Genomic DNA, 17,455 nt, shown 5'->3' on the forward strand with positions numbered 1-17,455 from the left:
TCTCTCTCTCTCTCTCTCTCTATCAAATAAATAAAAATAAAATAAAAATAAAAGTTTTGTACTTTCAGTTTATTTTTTCTTCTGCTCTTGTTGTTGGTGTCATATCTAAGAAACCATTGCCAAATCCAAGGTCATGGTTTGTCCCTATGTTTTTTTCTAGGAATTTTGTAGTTTTAGCTCTCATATTTAGATTTTTGAACCATTTTGAGTTAATTTTTTTAATAGTATGAGGTAAGGGTCTATTTTTTATTTTACATATTTTTAAATGTTAATTCCAGGATAATTAACCTACAGTGTTATATTAGTTTCAGGTGTACAATACAGTGATTCAACAATTCTATACACTACTCAGTGCTCATCATGGTAAGTGTACTCTTCATCCCATTCACCTGTTTCACCCAGGGCCTAGTTATTTTTGAGGGAAGACTTGTTTCCCCCCTCTGAGTCAGTTTCTTTATTTTATTTTTCTATTTCTTCCTGTGTCATTTGCTGTTTTATATTTTTCTTTAAAAATTTCCATTTCTTCCATATATTCAAATTTATTGGAAATTTTTGTTTCAAAGTATCCTTTTATTATATTTGAAATATCTGTGCTATTGGTAATAATGTCTCTCCTTTTATTTATGATATTGGTTTTCTGTGTTTTCCTTCTTTTTTCTTCTTGTTAAATTTTGTGAGTAGTTTGTCAATTTTATTACTCTCTTTACATAGAAACCGCTACCTCATTTAAGAACTAGAACATTGACAATCTTTCCTCTTAGGTATGGTGATATTCTAGATTTTATCGTAGATAGTGATTTCACATGTATATATTTTGTTCTCCTTTGAAATATATTCATTTTTTACAGTCTTTGGTAGGGGCAATAGATTTTATAACCTAAAAACTTTAAAGGTTAAAGCAAAAATTAGCAAATTAAGCTCTAAAACTTTGTTTAAGGTATTGAGTGAAAAATCTGAAACTACAAGAGACAGCGATCACTCAGGAGAGTTGTTCAATAAAGTAATTTTTTATTATATTTCAGACATAAAAGTGTAAAGACTTATAATGAACACCTTTGTACCAATAACCAAGCTTAGGAAATAAAACATTTCACATACGGATGAAATATATTGTATATCCCTTTCTGATTGCATTTCCTTTCTATCACAGAGGTAACCACAATCACAAATTTGTGATTATCCTTGCAATTTATATCTTTATATTTTTGCCTGTATGTATATATTCCTAAGTGGTATGTACTGTTACTTTGCATTCTGTAAAGTAATATATAAATGATAGTACCTGGTATGTGTTTTTCCAGAGATAGTTTTTGCTAAACATTATTCCTTTAATAAACATTTTTTCTGAAGTTTTCTATTTTTTAATTTGTTTTGAGATAATTTAGAATTGCTTGTTGAAGCTTTTCTTTTCTTTTTTAAGCAATCTCTACACCCAGTGTGGGCTCAAACTACAACCCTGAGATCAAGAGTCACATGCTTCACCAACTGAGCCAACCAGGCGCCCACTGAAGCATTTTTTATGGCGGCTGCTCTAATCTTTGTCAGATTTATCACTATATTGGCATCAGTAATTGCCTTTTCTTGTTTGGGTTGTGACTTTTCTTGTCCTTGGTATGAATGATTTTTTTATTGTATCCTGGAAATTTGGAATATTAAGTGTTGAGACCTTGGATCCTATTTAAGTTTTTTATTTTTTATTTTATTTTATTTTTTATTTCAGCAGGCGGTCACCCTGTTTATGTTTAGGGCATCGTCCCTGGCTTTCTTTTCTGGGCTGTGGTTCCAATGATAGTATAGGATTCAGAGCCTGTAGAGTGCTATTCTGGTCCATCTCACTCACCTGGCATCATCAGGGCTCCTGCTTGCTTGTGCTGATGCTGCCCGCAGGGGTGGAGTGCACTTTCCCAGGCAGGTCCTGCTAGGAGGAGTGTGGGAGATGCCAGGCTATGGGACAGTGAGTGCTTCCCTGAGACTGTTGTCTGGGCTACGCTGTGCCTACCTAATCACGCTGGTATTGTCTGAGGGAGTGGAAGGCGCTTTCCTGGGCTCTCGGTGGTGGGTGGAGGATGCTAAGCATGTGGGATGGAGTGTTTTCCAGGGCCCTCTCTCTAGGTCATCTGGTGCTGAAAGGCTTCTTCCTCTATCTCTGCCAGTGCCCCTGAGGGAGAGAAGTATGTACCTGGGCCTCCTTCTGCCTCCGGTGGTAGTGGTGGGGATCTTTTACCACTGGGTAGAGGCCCAAGAGATAGGTCTCCTTCTACTGCTGAGTGGAGGGCCAGGAAACACTGAGCTTCTGGGTGGTTTGCAGGTGCTGCTGGTGTAGGCAGAGCAGGCCAGCCAGGTATGGCATCGAGATGTGTTCCCCGTTAGGTCTCTGATGAGCTGCCTCTTTCCTGGGCCTTTTCCTAGCTAGTCCTAGAGCTTTTTTTTTTTTTTTTGTCTTTGCCTTTCGGTGGTTCTGAGCTGTGTGCCTCTCCAGTGCCCGGTCTGGGATATATGGGAGACAAAAGAAATCCCAGGGAATTCCCTGCCATGTTGTTCCTCAAGTCCCAAGGTCCCTAGCCCATCTGCTTTCCTCGTTCTACCTTTCAGAGTCCTGCTATGGTTGTCTGTAATTATTTCCAGGATTTCCCTCTCCGTCTGCCCCGTCCAAAAGAAAAAAGAATGAATCCAACATCTTTGTAACAATAGAGGTAAGACATGTTTTTGGTAGAATGTCTCTAGTTCACCTAAGTTCAATCAGCTAATAGATTAAATACTAATTGAGATTAATTACAAGCAGTATACATCTCCCAACACTAAAAAAGAGTATTTGGTCAGTGAGTTGATTTGATGAGTATTTATTTTTCCCCTTACATATATTCCTTTGACATTGTGTATATGTGTATGTGTATCTATCATCTATCTATCCATCTTTATTTTCTGAACTAGAGTCTGGGTGTGTTTCTTCATTTTATGCCTCAAAAAGTATTTCTACATTATTTATAATATGTAGATAATAACATCACTGTGCATTAACATTAAATTAACATCCACTTAATGTGGATGTAACATCCACTTAATTTCTTAATCCAGTTTAGGTAGATTTAGATGGTTCAAAATTGCAAGGAGAAAAACAATTTATTTTGGAAGATTGCACATTTTTGTAAGTTTCTAAAACACTGAAACTTTTAATAAGTTTTATATTTGAAGAATTATTTTGATGATTCACTTATTAATTCATGAATCTAATGATATAGCCATCAAATACTTTTTGACTGCCATTCTATCTTCACATGTTTAATTTGTGGGGGAGGTCTAAAATTTGGATCCCAATTGTATTCTGGTGATAACAACTTAGTGGGTTTATTGATAAACAAATATTTGTTTAGGTAATGTTCATATGCACTCTTAAATCCACTTCTGGCATCATTTTGAACTCCTTTTTTATATTCTTCAATGAAGGCTAAAACTTCATAGGGTGTGCCACCAAAAATTGCACCATGGTAATAGAAATCTCCCTCTCCAAAAGGGATGAAAGCTGCTGAGTTAGGGCTTCTCTCATAAGGGAAATTTTTGGCACGTCCAAAATACCACCATGCATGGAGTTGAGCTACAGACTTGCCCAGGGCTTCTACACCAAAGTCATTCTTGAAGATCTGGTTTACAGTCATACTGAAGAGAAAGTCAACTTCGTACTGGATGTGTTCTAGGATGTATATATGCAAGTTCCTCATGTATATGTAATTCAGGTCTTTCCACACATGTTGTCTGAGTACAATACATAGTTTAAATGTTCGAAGGGGACCTAACTCTATGGGAGGTAGTTTGGAGAAGTCCTCCATCAAGATGTAAAAGATAACATTGTAGCCACTCATGAAGTGTTTATTAGCAGACTGGATGAACTGTTGCAGGTACTGATCTACAAACCTGTGAAACAGGAAAAACAAAACACTATTTTGAAAACTCATCAGGAGAATTCACGTCCCTTAAGCATGCTGTCTAACACATGTGTCGTTGTTGCTAAAGAACTACCAGGAGGTAGGAGCAGAGAAGTTGGGTCTAGAGCTTAACTATGTTGGTTAATGAAAGAGGAGGTAGTGAGCTTGGGGGCCTGAGAAGAGCCATAAAGTTGTTTGAGAAGAAAGGAAAAGAGAGCTAAATGGATATTAATAAAAAGATTCCTAAGTCATGTAAAGGACTCCCAGCCATGGCTGGAGAAAATGACCACTATAAATAATTGTGCAGGTCAGCCAGAAATCATAATTAGGGTTAATTATGAGTAACTCTTTGGATGTAGAGAGTTCATGGGTGCTTATCCACGTTTTTTCCAAAATAAAAAAGGATGAATGTTAGTAGCACCTACTTTCCAGAAGCAAACACAGCCAAGCCTATGGTAATGTTCAGCCTTTTGTAATACTTCTCCAGGACTTGTCTATTGTAAGTTCCTTCCCATATGATTGGCGCAAACCAATCAGTTGTTGTTTTTACATCAGGACGTTTTCTGTTGAACAAACATGAAACAAATTAAGCTACCACCTTATCATGACAACAGAAGTTGTGGTCCAAGTGATAATAGCTGATGATTACAAAGTACTTACTAAGTGCCAGGCATGGTGATTAAGTGCTTTACAGTCTTTACTTAATCCTTGCAATGTCCTACAATATAAGTACCATTCTTATCTCTATTTTTCATATGAGGAAACGTGAGCCCAGACTGGTTGAGTCAATTACTTAGTATCCCACAGCTAACAAATGGCAGAGTCAAGATGGAAGATCAACCAGTTGGCTTTCCCAATCTGTGCTTTAATCAGTACACCAAACTGCCTTTTGGGATTTTTTTTTTCCCTTGAGCTCTGACTGCAGCTTAAACTAGCAGCCCAGTGTCTAAACATTTCTCTGATTATTGCCTAAAGCAGACAGCACTACTGTCTGCGTTTATCTTCCTTGTCTTCTCTTCCTCCTTTTTGTCCTAGGAGATCTAGAGTACCTTCTTCCCACCCTTCCTACTGCTCTAGGCCTGTCAGTGCAACCTGGAAGAAAATAAGGTTAATCCAAAAAAGATTCATATTAGGTTTGCTTCTAATAGTAACAAAATAACAGCAGAAGCAGCAGCATTAGTACTAATAAACAAACAAACAAAAAACAAAGCAAACAAACAGAAGTAAAAATAAACAGTTTGGCTGGAGGCAGGGCATTAAACTATTGAAGCAAATTAACACCCTCATTTTGGAAGGAATTGAATACAAAGTGAGAGGCCATTTTGCTTTTGGTGATTATACGTTTTGTTTACAAATCCAGACCCAGATAAGGTAAGATTTGGCAACCCTTAATAGTACATTAATAGGGGCACCTGGGTGGCTCAGTCGTTGAGCGTCTGCCTTCGGGTCAGGTCATGATCCCAGGGTCCTGGGATCGAGCCCCGCATCGGGCTCCCTGCTCTGCGGGGAAGCCTGCTTCTCCGTCTCCCACTCCCCCTGCTTGTGTTCCTTCTCTCGCTTTGTCTCTCTCTGTCAAATAAATAAAATCTTTAAAAAAAAAATAGTACATTAATAATAAAAAAATTCTTCAAAAGTTCCCTTACTCTTGGGCGCCTGGGTGGCTCAGTTGGTTAAGCGACTGCCTTCGGCTCAGGTCATGATCCTGGAGTCCCGGGATTGAGTCCCGCATAGGGCTCCCTGCTGGCCAGGGAATCTGCTTCTCCCTCTGACCCTACCCTGTCTTGTGCTCTCTCTCTCATTCTCTCTCTCTCTCTCATTCTCTCTCTCAAATAAATACAGTCTTTAAAAAGAAAAGTACCCTTACTCTTACTATTTTAGGGATTTTTTAAACTTCCACATTTATTTATTATACATTTATTTATTTATTTATTTTTAAAAGATTTTATTTATTTGACAGAGAGAGACACAGCGAGAGAGGGAACACAAGCAGGGGGAGTGGGAGAGGGAGAAGCAGGCTTCCCGCCGAGCAGGGAGCCCAATGCGGGGCTCGATCCCAGGACCCCGGGATCATGACCTGAGCCGAAGGCAGTCGCTTAACCAACTGAGCCACCCAGGCGCCCTATACATTTATTTTTAAACCCTTCTTAGAGTTTATAGTTATACACTTCCATTTGACTCACAAGTCTCAAATTCCACCTTAATACTGGCCATATGTACCCTCATCGCAGTGGTGATGCTTATCAATTAGGCACATCACAGATGCAAATCAGTATCTATTTGAGAAGATGAAAGTGTTTGAAGATTATCCCTCTTTCTTCATTAGATCAGATTAAAGATTTGCTGACAGAACAAAAAGAGTCTCTGAAAGCAGAAGGTGGTTAAAAACTTGTGTTTAGAAATTGTTTGATAAGACAGAAGAGGAAGAGGGAGGAGAGACTTAGAGTCCTTAGATTTCTCTTACAGGTATGGAACTCCTTACCTGGAAGGTAAATGCTGGCCAGAGGGCATTCTCTGCAAAGGAGTTGCTCAGCAATCAGGCGGACAAGATGATCTACCTTCTGGATGGCAACCAGATACCTTGCCCAGTCTCCTGTGGCTGGCTTAGTGTCTCTGTATAAAGTGGCCCCAGTTACTTGGAGTCCAATGGAGTTGATGCCCAGGCTCAATGACATGGACATCTCCTTGCTAAGACTGAGCTATATCCAGCGCTGAGTACCCAACTTGTCAACAACAGGGGACAATCGGAGCCCACAGTATGACACCATTTCCCAGGGGGACCAGCCAGCCAGATGGCTGGTTGATTATATTAGACTCCATAAAGAAAGGGACCACACTTTTCCTTCAGGGGAATATTTTATGTTATGGGTAAGGATTTGCTTTTCCTGCCTATAAATCTGTCAGCTTTGTTGACTTGCAGAATATCTTATTCTTTTTCCCATAATATCTTATTAATTGCCATTGTATCACACATAACATTGCCTCCAACCAAGGTACTTGTTTCATGGTGAAAGTAATGTAGCAGTTGGCCCACTTCCATAAAGGTCTCTGGTCTATGTGCCTCACTGTCCAGAGGCAGCCGACCTGGTAGAAAGTGGAATAGCCAGGGAAAGTCTCAATTTCAGTGTTAGTTCCAAGATTAATTCCCTGAAAAGGCTGAGGAACTGTTCTATAATAGTACCCCAGTCATGCTTTGAATCAGTGAGCACTATGAGATACTGTTTCTTCCAAAGCTGACATGCACAGTTCATAAAACAAGGTGGAGGTGGAGACGTTCCTGCTCACAATTACATCTAATAATTCACTTATGGAATGTTTACTTGCCATTGTTGTGACCTTGGGTTCAGTGTGTGTAGTGTTCTCAGTTCCCAAGGGAGGAGGAGTCTTTCCTCTAGGAAGTAAGTCATGGTTCTATGAACCTGATAGCAGGTCACCTGTGGTTCCTTATGCTGCTGAGCTACCAGGCAGAAAATTGCATTACTGCTGTTGAGATCTTGACAGTGGCTGTGTCCATATATAACTACAGCTTCTGTTGGGCAGCCCTTTCCTAGTTCCAGAAATCCCTGATCTCCAGGGAACACCGTCCCTTCCCTTGTCCCTTTAGGCTGAGGGTAGTCACAGCTTCTTGCTGTTGCAGGCCTCTCGATGCCTCCATATCCTTTGCTGGGTCTCTTCACCTTGTTCACATCTCTGCCAACCATCCCTTCACTGAAGTTACTTCATCTCCGTTGAGTTGTTTCTCTCATACCCTGATAGACTCAGTGTCCGAGGAGCTTAGAAAATACCTCATGAGGCCTGAGCAGATGGTATTCAGCAGGATACAAAGTGACCTGCTCATGAAGTATATTGCTAACAATGAAAATTTGCGGAAGGAAAGTACACAGGTGAGACTGCTCAAGTGTCATAGTGCTATAGACTATCATAGGTGTGACATAGAAAGAAGCATGATAATGAGGGAGGGAAATCATATATATGGCCTAAGATGTCCACATTCCTAATAAAGAGAGAATAGGTGCTAAAATGAATTAGAAATGATTTCAATGCTAGAAGGTATTGCTAAGAGTTGACGAGATGTGATCATGACGATGATATGGGAGGGTATAATTTGTTCAAAAAGTAGTTCTGGAGAGAGAGGGTGAGGTCTCTTCCTGTAAGTCCAGGCTATTTTGATGTATATCTAGTTTTAGGAAACTGAACATGAGTCTAAAAAGTGTAAGAAGCAGAAGTGATGTCATAGAGATAAATGTTACCATGAGCAAACAGAATCATGATAGTACTAGAGAATTTCCGGGGTGTATGTTTCCTACATCTACTCCTGCTCCACAGTATACCATCTTCTACCTCCCTTCTTCCTAGCCAGATTGCCATATTAGCAGCCTAATTGGTACCCTTTTCGTCTCCTCGCCATATTCATAGAATTCTGTAGATAACGTGTATAATATGCACTTATACGTTATATACACACATATATCCAGGCTTTTAAAATCTTGTTTATTTTGTAATAATGAGATAATGCATACTTTTCTGTAGCTTGTCTTTCTATTCAACACACTTGTGGAAATCCTTTCCGTTTATCTGGACTAGTTCTCATTCACCGTTTGTAATGGCTGCATAATATTCCAAGGTGTGGACAGTTTGTTTAGCCATTTCCTTCGGAATAGGTTTTCATTTTATTTCTGGGATTTCTGTCCTTATAAAAAGTGATACAACAAACCTTAATCTCATGTCCTTAGGTATTGTTGCTGTTATTTTTACTGGCTAATCCCAGGAGTAGGATTGCTGTATACCTATGTTCATTTTTAATAGTTGTTACCCAGGGTACCTGGGTGGCACAGTTGGTTAAGCATCCGACTCTTGGTTTCAACTCAGGTCGTGATCTCATGGGTCATGAGATTGAGCCCTGCATGGGGCTCCGTGCTCTGTGAGGAGTCTGCTTGAAGATTCTCTCCCTCTGCCCTTTCCCCCACTTGCTCACACTTGGTCTCAAATACATACATACATACAAAAGTAAATAAATAAATAAAAGTTTTTTTTTTAATTGGTTTGTTACCTAATTACTTTTTTAAAAGGCTACAATACTTCACCTTCCCACCAGCATTTCCCCTATACTATTAGATTGTAGCTTTAAAAAGATTTCAGTTTGATGGGTATAAATAATAGCTCATTTTTACATTATCTTACATTTCTCTGATTTCTAGTGAATTTGAGTATCTTTTTGTATACTTATTGGCTATCTCAGTTTGCTCTAATGTGAGCAAATTATATATAAATATAAAATATATATACATATATATTTTACAGAGACAGCATCAGCAGTGGGGGAGGGGCAGAGGGAGAGGAAGAGAGAGAATCTCAAGCAGGCTCCACGCTCAGCGCAGAGCCCAATGTGAGGCTCCATCTCATGAACCTGAGAGATCATGACCTGAGCCGAAATTAAGAGTCAGATGCTTAACTGACTGAAGCCACCCAGATGCCCCGAGTTTCATATTTCTGTATTGAATTGTTAATTTTTTTCTCAGCAGTTTATAAAGTTCCTTATATTTCGATAATTATTATCTGTATTACAAATAATTTTTCCCAGATTTTTTGTCTACTAAATTTTTGGTTTTAAACCAAATAAAAGTTAAATTTTTTTATATAGTGAAATATGTCTTTTTAAATAGCTAGTAGGTTTCCAGCATGAATTAAGATTTCCTTCTTACCTAGACTTTACATGTTGTCATACTGATTTTCTCACAAAAATTTTTACTGCTCTATTTTTTACAGTTAAGTCTGTAATCTGTCAGGAACTTATCTTTATGCCATAGGAGTAAGGCCCCATTTTTCCCCATACTTAGACTGCAAGTAGTGTCAGTATAATTTATGAAATAATCTATCCTTTCCTCACTGATTTTTAAAATGCCGTTTTTGTTGTATATCAACTTTAATGCATACTGTGATCTAATTCTGTATTTACTACTCCTCTGATCCATTCCATGTTGATTTGATCATAATGATGTTTGGATATTTAAGGCAAAAATTCTCTTAACTTTCTTATTTTTCACGCTTTCCTTGGATGTTCTGAGACATTTATTCTTTCATATTTACTTTAAGCTTATGGATTTTTCTGCCTAATAAGAACCAAAAATGAGCTTCTTCCCTGATACCTCAATATTGAAGAGGTCATTTCATTTTAAACTAAAAGCCAGTGTGATGCTTCATAATAAAGCACAATGCCTTCTACCACTATTATTACATTGTTATGAAGGTGCTATCATTTTGATTAGACAAAAGGTCTCATGTATTTATTTATACATTATTTATACAATTATACATTATTTATACAAATATTGAACCTCGGGCGCCTGGGTGGCTCAGTTGGTTAAGCGACTGCCTTCGGCTCAGGTCATGATCCTGGAGTCCCGGGATCGAGTTCCGCATCAGGCTCCCTGCTCGGCAGGGAGTCTGCTTCTCCCTCTGACCCTTCCCCTCTCATGCTCTCTGTCTCCCATTCTCTCTCTCAGATAAATAAATAAAATCTTAAAAAAAACAAAAACAAATATTGAACCTCTACTATAGCTAGGCTTTTTTTTTTTTTCTAGGCATGTTCTCATGGGAGAGGCAGATAATAAGTGAATAAGCAAGCAAATATACAGTGTGTCAAATGTTGATGAGAGCAATGGAAAAAATAAATCTGGATAAGGGAGAAAGGGAATGGGTGTGCTGGTTCATATGGAGTGATTAGAGAAGGCTTCACTGATAACATTTGAGTGGAGTCCAGAGGGAAGTGAAAAAATGAGTCATCTGGCTGTTTGGAGGATGAATGGTCTATGCAGAAAGAACAACAGGTGCAGAGATCTCCAGGTGAGAGCATGCTTGGTGGATCCAAAGAACAACAAGGAGCCAGCATGATTGGAGTGGAGTGAGGGAAACAATAGTTGAAGATGAGGTCAGAGATAGATATTGGGCAGCTACTTTATAATTTTTTTCATATTTTAAACACTTTGAACTCTTTGGAAAGGCCTCTTACAAGAGTGTTACTTCTTTTTTTTTTTAAAGATTTTATTTATTTATTTGACAGAGAGAGACACAGCGACAGAGGGAACACAAGCAGAGGGAGTGGGGGAGGGAGAAGCAGGCTTCCCGCGGAGCAGGGAGCCCGATGCAGGGCTCGATCCCAGGACCCTGGGATCATGACCTGAGCCGAAGGCAGACACTTAACGACTGAGCCACCCAGGCGCCCCAAGAGTGTTACTTCTTAATGTTCATAATAACAACTTAGAAACAGTTTAAGTGCCCATTACTAAGGCAATGGATGAACAAACTGTGGTATATTTCTATAGTCAACTATTACACAGCCATCAAAATGAAGGATAGTAATACGCAATTTGGATGAATCTTAGCACTCTAATATTAAGGGTCAAACTAAGCCCCTGGAGATCACACACAGCATTATATCCTCTTTATAAAGTTACCAAAACTAAAATTTAAAAATATACTTTTTCCAGAACAGGTAGGGAAGATATACACTTATATTTAAAAAAAGAGAAAGCAAGGGGATGATGAAGCAGGATTCAGGATGGAGGTTGTTTCAAGGCAGAGGGTGAAGAGACAGGATGAGAAAAGGCAGAGCTGGATGTTGAAGTTATTGAATGTAGAAATTCTTGTTTCATTAAATATAAGCAAGCAAGAAAACACACAAATAATAAGAGTGGATCTTGCATAACCTAATGATGAGAGTGAGTTATGAAGCAAAGATTATTATCTAATTCTGTGCACTTGAGGTTATTTTAAAAACATAGATATGAAAAAAGAATTCACAAAACATGAAATACAAATAAAGAACACACATATAAAAGATGTCCAAATTCAATAATAATTACAGAAGTGCAAACTGAATTGAGATATTTTAACTAGCAGTTTTTGCCAATAATAAAATGTTTGATACTACTAGAATAAAATGTAAATTTATAAAACAAATAAAATATCATTCACATTTATCCACTGTAGATTAGAAAAACAAATGGAATAATTATTAAAAGGCAGTTTAGCCACCTGAATAAAAATGTAAAATGTCTATATCTCTTAAACTAATGATGCTACAATAGGCATTTATCATATGGATTAATTCACACAAGAGGGTACAAAAATAATATGTACAAGGATGTTCATCAAAGCATGATTTACAACAGCCCTCAAATTGCAAACGATTCAAAACCAACAGGGAATTGGCTATATAAATTATGGTATACAGCCATAAAATAGAACACTCGATGGCCATTATAAAGAATGAGATTCTCCCCTGAGTGTTAATGCCAAAATCAAGAGAAGTCATTAATGGCATTTTCGGGCTGCTACTAAAAAGATTTTTTTTTCTTTCCACTAATAAAACCAGGAATGTTAAACTAGATAACAGTTTTCTCATTATGGCCCTTAATTGCCTGATTCTTGATAAAGAGACACTAGGTTTATATATAAAAGGCTTAAAAATAAAAACTCCAAGGGGGTGCCTGGGTGTCTCAGTTGGTTAAGCGTCTGCCTTTGGCTCAGGTCATAATCCCAGGATCCTGGGATAGAGCCCTGTGTCAGGCTCCCTGCTCAGTGGGGAGCCTGCTTCTCCCTCTCCTCCCTGCTCATGCTCTCTCTCGCAATATCTGTCTCTCTCTCAAATAAATAAAATCTTTTTTAAAAATTAAAAGAAAATAAATAAAAACTCCAACGCCTAGAAGCCTCCCAGGATAGGTATAATTTGATGATGGGGAAAAAAAATCTCCCCCATTTAAATTCAGTTTGTTGTTATTATTATTATTATTATTTGTGTGTGTGCAGAATATTTTGTCTTACTCAGGATTAAACCAGTCTGAGAGCTGAGGTTCTTCTGCTTCATGATCCCTGGTACAAAGAAAAAGTCAAGTTAAGAGTAATCCACTTATTCAGCAAGTAATTATTGTGTCCCTGTAATATGGCAGGCACTGTTTGGTGCTGGTTCTATAACTATGAACATTTAGATCAGCTCCTGCTCTCCAGAAGCCAATAGACTAGCTGGGAAGACAACAGTAAATAGATAATTACAGTATAGAGTGTTAACTACTAATAGGGAAAAACAGATCTCCATGGGAGCATATAAATGAGGCATCCAACCTGCGGGGTTAAGGGAATGTGGGGTTAAGGGAAACTATTTGGAGATGAAATATGTAAACTGGGTCTGGAAGGATAAGGGCTAGTTCAGGAAAGGTATAGGGTGAAGAGGTCATGACCAAAGGTAGGAAGGCAAGGAATAATATGGTTCTTGAATGGGGGGTATATATTTTAAATTAACAAAGCAGGAAAAATAATGCATATTCAGACGAAAATACAGATTTATTTAATTCACTTATCAAGTATTAGTGGCTTACTGTGTGATAGATACTTCATGACATGTTAAAATAAAGGGGTTACAGCAGGGATCTACATATTTGTCTTTGATTTTCATTTAAAGATAGGATCCACCTAAGGTTTTGTTTTACTTTTAAGTTAGTTATTTAATTAACAAGGCTATGAAGGAACTTCTCTTCCATAAACTGAGGATATTTTGTAAAATAAGAATAACTTTAAGTGACTAGTACATTATAGTCTTAAGTTAAAGAATAACTTCAGGTGACTTCCAATTTTCCCTATTCCTAACACTAGGTATAGCTAAAAACCCAGGACATTATATTTAAAACAAACAAAAGAAGACTCTGAAAGGTGAAGAGAAGAAGGCAGGTCGGGTAGGTGCCCTGGGACTCAAGGATCGACATGGCAGTGAGTTCGCTGGGTGTTCTGCCACATATAGCCCAGATTGGGTGCCAGAGAAGCCAGCAACCCGGAGATGCCAATGGGCACAGACAGGGGGGGAAAAGAAAAAGAGCCCTGATAAAAGGCTGCTTCTGATAGCTACAGGGCCAGGAAAAGGGCAACCCAGCAAGGCAGAGAACTTGTAGACACTACTCACTGTTCTCCAGCCCAATACCACAGAAAAACCGTAGCCTCATATCCATCCCTCCAGCAAAGACCAAGTAGAGAGCCTAGACTTCTACCCTCACCAGACCATAATGAGGATCTCCTCCTTCCCTCACTGGTGTGGAGTTAGAGGAGGTTAATGGGGGTTAAAACTGTCACCACTGCTCAGCCGTTATGGCAGTCCTCCTGGGGTTGTGTCAGTGGAGACCACATGGGGACCCCAAACTCCCATCCCTGCTCATTAGTAATAAGGAGCCCCTCCCCACTGGGTTTTAAGGGAGGCAGAAAATTTCACCCCTCAACTGACAGTAATGAGGTGGTGCCACCCTATTTCCCAGCTGGAACAGTATTAGAGGATGCCTATGAAAACATAAGATTTAAATAAGATCCAGAGTCTCATAATACCCCAAATTGTCAAAGTTTCAATTAGAAAAAAAAATCATTCATCATACCAAGAATCAGAAAGATCTCAACTTGAATGAGAAAGGACAATCTATAGGTGCCATGATGGCACAGATATTAGAATTATCTGACAAGGACTTTAAAGCAGCTGTTGTAAAAGTTCTTCAATGAGCAATTACAAACCCTTGAAACACGAAAAAATAGGAAGTCGCAGCAAAGAAATAGAAAGTCTTATTAAAGATATGGAAGATATAAAGAAGAACCAAATGGAAATTTTAGAACTTAAAAATATAAAACTGAAATAAAAACTCAAGAAATAGGCTTAACAGCAGAATGGAGAGGATGGAGGACAGAATCAGTGAACTTAAAGACAGAATAACAAATCAGTTAACCTGAACAACAGAGGGAAAAAAACTGGGAAAGAAAAAGAAAAAGCTTCAGGGACATGTAGGACCAAAACAAAAGATCTAACATTCATGTAATTGGAATCCCAAAAGGAAAGAAAGAGGATGGGGCTGAAGAAGTATTAAAAATATGGCTGAACATGCCCCCCAAATTTGGCAAAAGATAAACATACAGATTCAAGAAGCTGAGTGACCCCTAAACAGGATAATCCTAAGGAAAAAAGAATCCATGCTAAGGCACATGATAGCCAAATTTCTGAAAGGTAAAGGTAAAAAGAAAGCTAAAGGTGAAAAGAATCTTGAAAACAGAAAAAAATGATTCACCTATAGGGGAAAAATAATTTGAATGAAAATGGATTTTTTATTAGAAACTATGGATCCAAAAGAAAGTAGAACAATATTTTTCAGGTGCTGTAAGAAAAGAACTGTCATCCAAAATGTCCCTCAGTAGGGGTGCCTGGATGGAGCAGTTGGTTAAGCACCTGACTCTTGGTTTAGTCTTAGGTGGTGATCTCAGGGTTGTGAGATTGAGCGCCATATCAGACTCTGTGCTCCATGGGGAGTAGTGTGCTTGGGATTCTCTCCCTCTCCCTCTACCACTCCCTCTCATGCTCTCTCTCAAGTAAATAAATAAATAAATCTTTTTTTTTTTTTTAAGTCCCCCCGTAGGCGAATGGTTAAACAAACTTTGCTATATCCCTCCATGGAATAGTACACAGCAACACAAAAGGAGTGATTGAGATACACAACAAGGTGGCTGGATTTCAAGAGCATTATCCTGAGTGGAAAAAAAAAGCTCATTTCAATAGATCATATACTGTATGATTCCATTTATAAAACATTCTCAAAGTGACAAAATTATAAAGATAAAAATAGATTAGTGGTACTAGGGGTTAGAAAGGGTTGAAGAGAGGAGGTTGGGCGTGAGTATAAATGGTAGCCCAGAGGAGATCTTTGTGGTGATGGACTAGTTTTGTATATTGATTGCCATGGAGGTCTATAAATCTACACAAGTGAGAAAATGTTATGTAATTATATACATACATTGTCCAGCATCAATTTCCTGTTTTGTTATTGCATGACAATTATGTAAGATGTAACACTGGGGGAAGTTGAGTGAAGGGTACATGTGACTTCTTTACTATCTTTGCAACTTCCTATGAATCTGTAATTATTTCAGAATCAAATATTAAATAATAACTTCGAAAGTGCATCCCATTTTGACATTTCAGAAGTGTTTATTTTATTTTTTATTTTTTTAAAGATTTTATTTATTTATTTGACAGAGAGAGACAGCGAGAGAGGGAACACAAGCAGGGGGAGCGGGGAGAGGGAGAAGCAGGCTTCCCGCCGAGCAGGGAGCCCGATGTGGGGCTCGATCCCAGGACCCTGGGATCATGACCTGAGCCGAAGGCAGACGCTTAACCAACTGAGCCACGCAGGTGCCCCTCAGAAGTGTTTTTAGCCAAAAATATTTTAATATAGGATTGCTCAGGACTTGTGCTTTTTCAAAATCCAATTTGTCCATGCCTACCTTCTTTAAAAATGTATAGTGACAAATGGAGAACTTTAAAAAAAAGTCAATTTTTTTGAGGGTTGGTTTCACTAATTTCTCAGGTCCTACATATGGTCATTGGTAGAAAACACGGTGGGCTACAGAGGGCTATCAATCTACAGAAAAATATCATCCTAGACAGAGATACTTAAACTATAGCAAATGTGAAAAATTTGTCTGGTGTAAGCAGGTGAATGTGGCGAGAGAGCAAAATTTGGAGATGTGCACATACAAATGTCCATACAAACTCATATACAAGTACATACACACGTGCATCAAATATTTCTGAACTGATACCCAAGAAATTTGTCAGTGGTTTTCTCTAGAGAATTCAGTTTTCTGATCCTTCTTTTTTTTTTTTTTTAAGATTTTTTATTTATTTATTTGTGAGAGAGAGCACATGAGAGGGGGGAGGGTCAGAGGGAGAAGCAGACTCCCTGCCGAGCAGGCAGCCCGATGCGGGACTCGATCCAGGGACTCCGGGATCATGACCTGAGCCGAAGGCAGTCGCTTAACCAACTGAGCCACCCAGGCGCCCATGATCCTTCTGACTGCCATCACCATTAGAACTCACTTGACTCCAACCAGTTCGCCCTCAATACAGTTTAGAATATTTATAGAGCAAAGATTCTTACCAGCAGAGATTTATCTTCTGTAGGTGGTTCTTTATTCTTTATATAAATGAAAAAAGATATTTTAGTGTTAAATTGGAACAAATGCCTATTGCAATTGGACTAACAAAAAATCTAGAATTCAAATCCATACATTTGAATTGTTAACCGAACAATTACTAAATACCTGCCATATGACAGGCGTTACGCTACAGTTCTGGAATACGTAGCAGCCAGCTCTGACTTGGCGTTCCAGTTCTGGAATCCAGGCCTGCAGCGAGCTTATGGTCTATTATTTACTTTTTGACTAAGCCCATTATCTTCAAAAAGATTATAATAATACTATTACAAGTGACAACGAGTCCTTTCTATTAAGGTACAACACCCTAAGAGGGCAAATAACATGTAGAACATGATACCAAAGCAACAGGGTTAATTTTAAAAGACATTAGCTCCCACAATAGAACTGATTTTCCAGTAGCATTCAGTGATTGCATTGCTTATTTAAAGAGACCATAAGGAGGAAGGCAGGGAGGAGGGAAGAATTTGAATTTTTCTATGAGAGAATTCTAGCAGGTTAACAGATTCCCAGTACAGCTATGTTTT

At 38.5% G+C, this 17,455-nt stretch overlaps 1 long non-coding RNA gene and 1 pseudogene across 1 annotated transcript in view; one reads left to right on the forward strand and one right to left on the reverse strand.

The window, feature by feature from the left end:
* LOC115941975 (uncharacterized) overlaps nucleotides 1–17,455 on the forward strand; it is an 84,229-nt gene that overhangs the window by 26,902 nt on the left and 39,872 nt on the right. The window contains exons 3-4 of the long non-coding RNA XR_014140143.1: nucleotides 306–363; nucleotides 1,421–2,693. This is a non-coding gene — a long non-coding RNA (uncharacterized LOC115941975). The remainder of the gene's footprint in view (nucleotides 1–305; nucleotides 364–1,420; nucleotides 2,694–17,455) is intronic.
* On the reverse strand, nucleotides 2,687–4,062 carry LOC102732279 (glycosyltransferase 6 domain-containing protein 1 pseudogene; annotated as a pseudogene).

The sequence above is a fragment of the Leptonychotes weddellii genome, chromosome 14, assembly GCF_054177405.1.
Source record: "Leptonychotes weddellii isolate Sample4059 chromosome 14, ASM5417740v2, whole genome shotgun sequence".
NCBI lineage: Eukaryota > Metazoa > Chordata > Mammalia > Carnivora > Phocidae > Leptonychotes > Leptonychotes weddellii.